We start from the raw sequence: 3951 nt of genomic DNA, 5'->3' as shown, positions 1-3951 counted from the left end.
GATCATTATTGCTCTATTTTATCTTTAGAAACTATATATTTCAACCTAAAAGTTCCATTAACAGTGTTTGCTTACATGTGTTTAAACATTTTTTAAAAATTCCTGGCCACCTTAACTTTTTAGCCATGTATAATGATCACCTACAATAGGAAGGGCAGATTTTTAAAGGCATTTAGAAATTAGAGACAGCGATTAATGTTGGTTGAAGAAATTCGAGATTACCTGTTTCTAAGTGTTGAGGCTAGCTGCTAGAGATAAATACCTGGGATTTAACTTTGTTGCCAGTTTTCAACTCAGCTGCCCTGGAACCTGAAGAGTCTGGGAGTGTTTGGATGTCTGTGTGTCAGTCCTGTGCAGCAAACAGGATGGGGAGCAGGGCAAAGCTGCTCCATGGGTGCTGTTGTGGCTGGGGCATCCCACCTGCACTGTGGGCAGTGCTTGGAGAGGCTCCTTGCTCCATCTGGGCTGCCCTGGTGCTGGCCCTGAGCAGTGCTGTGTCTCTGGGCTGCCCTGCCTGCTGCAGTCACTCAGGGACCACAGCCTGAGCCATCTGGTGCCTGGTGTCCGCATCCACCACAGCTCTGCCCGGGGTGCCTTCCTGAGGGGACAGGAAAGGAGAGCAGGGCTCGTGCTCCAGCTGTGAGTGACACTGGGCTGGAGCTCCATGAGCCTTGCCAGGGCTGTGCAGACACAAAAACCACACACAAATAAGGACTTTCAGAGATGACTCCCATCAATGTTCTGTTTTTTTGGTTTCCAGGCTGCTCCTCAGCTACCTCTTCAGACATTTCCAAGATTCCTTGGAGTATTTTATCCATCATTACAAATCAATGTTCTTGTTGCTGTGGCAGATTTTTTAAGACATGTCATTACGTGTACAGGTATCATTGAAATTTTGGGAGTATTCACATACGTGCCAAAATATTGAGGAACATGCAGGTGCTTCTTGCACTCTCACCCCCCATTTCCTAACAAGAGCTAGCCTGAAAATCTTTGTGAGACGTTTCATCTTCAACCAACAAAACAGTTTCCTGTAGAGGAGCACACTCCTCTAGATGGCACTCCAAGCTGTGTTTTCTGTTTTGGCAGGGCTAGATATTGCAGGAGGAAGAAGAAAACTTCTCTCCTACTCGGGAGCTCAAATCTGACAGTGCTGGATTAGTTGTTCAGTGGGACAGAGTTTCTGGATAAGGTGGCAGAATTTCTCTTATGGCCATATTAACCTCAGGTTGGGTTAAGGTTTGGCTTATAAAAGAAAAATGGACTCTTAGGAGAGTGCTCTTCTATTTTCTCTACTGACTTCACTGTTGGTTTTCCTCTACATATGGGAAGGTGAGAGGGGAGTTTACAATTAATACAATGAACTGGATCTAAGAGGAACTTGGGAGTATTTCTCTGGTTTCTTGTGAGACCTTTGAAGCCCGTTCACACCTTGATTCTTATTTATTTATTTTCTACTAGACATGTAAGTTATAACCAGGCTTCGAGTCTCAATTCTTTTCTATTTATGAAACAGGGTTAATAACAGTCCTTATCCATTAATCTCTTACTTATCTCTTTTGTTTAGATTGTGATTTCTCCAAGCTAAGGACTGTACCAAATGTATCCTGGGTCCTCCAGAGGCATTTATTAGCATCATCTTTGGGCAGATTGGCTATTGGAAAAAGGTTCTTAACCCAGAGGGTGGTTGGGCAGTGGAAAGGCTCCCCAGGAAAGTTGTCACATTAAGAAGCATTTGAACTACACTCTTAGAGATGTGGTGTGGTGTGGTGTGATTCTTGGGGTTGTACTGTGTAGAGTCAGGAGCTGGACTTTGTGAGTCCCTTCTGGCTCAAGATACTTTGTAATTTTCTAGTCTGACTGTACATTTTTTAGATTTTTGCCAGTATTGGTTTATTCATGTCTAGAAAAAGTCATTGTTTTGGCTCTTGAGCATGGATGCTCTCCTCTGATCAGCTCACCTCAGGTACCTGTGTGATGAGGGAGTACAAGCTGTGAGAATTGGCTCTGCTTTACTGCAGTGGCTTTCAGGAGGAGCTGCTGCATTGCTCTCCCAGCAGGATCACCTCTGGAAGCTCTTGGTTTGGCGCCGTGCCTTGTGCCTACAGTGCTACAACAGCAATACAGGTGACAGCAAGACAGAACTCAGCTGGCTCCATGGATTATTAGTACTGACATGATCACAAAGTCACCTCAGACACCAGCTTGTTCCAAAACTTTAGTATTATCTATTCACATTTTTTCCTGCCATTAACCACGATTTTCCTTTCCCTGTTGTTACAGATAAAACATACCTTTATTGCTTTAATCCAGGTACTGAGAAACCATTTCATCTACCATTTATGCATATCAGGGTTACACTTAATGTCTTGACAGTCATTAATATCTCCACAATCCTTAGGGGATAGCTCTTGGGCCATGGGCACTGACTCACAGACCTCTGCTCTCTGCAGAGGCCCAGAAAAGTCAGCTTTAGTTGCAGGGTGGATCGTGGTGGTGCAGCTTCCTGAACAGGGGAAGTGGAGAAGGAGGTGCTGGTTCCTTCTTCCTGGTATCCAGTGTTGGGATGTGTGTGAATAGTTCAAAGTTGCATATGGGGAGGTTCAAACTCGACACTAGGAAATATTTCCTTATCAAGAGAGAGGTCAAACACTAAACCAGGCTTGTCCTGAGAAGTGTTCAATGCCACAAGCATTTGGACAATGCCCTTAATAACCTCAATGTTTTTTCCATGTTTTGATCATCCCTTAAGTGGTTGAGCAATTGGACTGAATGATCATTGTGGGCCCCTTTCAATTAACTATTCTATCATGTTCTGTTCTATTCTAAATGTCTTTTAAGTGAAACAAGGTTAGATAAGATATAAAGAAAAATTCTTTACTGTGATGCTGCTGAGGCCCTGGCACAGGTTGCCCAGAGCAGCTGTGGCTGCCCCATCCCTGTCAGTGTTCAGGGCCAGGCTGGACTGGGATCTGAGCAAGCTGGGCCAGTGGAAGGCATCCCTGCCCATGGCAGGGGGTTAGATGGATGATCTTTAAGGTTCCTTCTGTCCCCTTAACATAACTATAATGAAGCATGTCTGCCCTTGTCATTCTGGAGACAGGATCTCGTGAGTGAAGTGGTAACTGCAGCCATCTTGGCCAAAGAGGCCACAGAGAAATTAAAATCTCAAAGGAGGAAAAGGAATAGCAAAACTTCAACTCTGGACAGGAGGAGAGCTGACTTCATGTTGCTCAGGGAACTAGTGAGTAAAGTCTCCCAGGAAAATGTTTTTGTATTTGAGGGGATTGTCCTGCTCTGCTCTGTGCTGAGGCAGCCTTGTCTGGAGTCCTGTGAGCAGTTTTGGGTGCCACAATAAAAATAAAGGCATTAGAGAGAGTCCAAAGGAGGCCACAGGGATGATGAAGGGGAAGCTGTATGAGGAGTGGCTGAAGTCACTTGGTCTGTCCAGCCTGGAGGAGACTGAGGGGAGAGCTCAGTGTGGCCTTCAAATCCTCATGAGGGGAAGCAGAGGGGCAGGTGCCAACCTCTTCATTCTCATGGCCAGTGAAAAGACCCAAGGAAATGGCTGGAGCTGAGTCATGAGGGATTTAGGATGGATGTTAGGAAAAGGTTTTTCACCCAAAGGGTGTTTGAGCACTGGGACAGACTCCCCAGGGCAGCGGCCACAGCCCCAAGCATGACGGAGTTCAAGCAGCCTTTGTACAATGCTCTCGCACACATGGAGGGAGCATTGGGGTGTCCTGTGCAGGGCCAGGAGTGGGATTCAAGGATCCTGACAGGTTCCTTCTGACTCAACATATTCTATGATTCAACTTTGAGTGAAAAGTCTCCATTACCCTTACATTAAGGAACTGTGCTGTCATTAAGTACATGAAGTACCTGCAAACTTTTACAAATTTAAGCTGGGATTTTCCAAATGAGAAATGTCAGTAACTCACACCACTCAAG

Source organism: Melospiza melodia, chromosome 6 (genome assembly GCF_035770615.1).
Source record: "Melospiza melodia melodia isolate bMelMel2 chromosome 6, bMelMel2.pri, whole genome shotgun sequence".
Lineage (NCBI taxonomy): Eukaryota > Metazoa > Chordata > Aves > Passeriformes > Passerellidae > Melospiza > Melospiza melodia.
The sequence above is the reverse complement of the archived record's forward strand: the minus strand, read 5'-3'. Positions refer to the sequence as shown.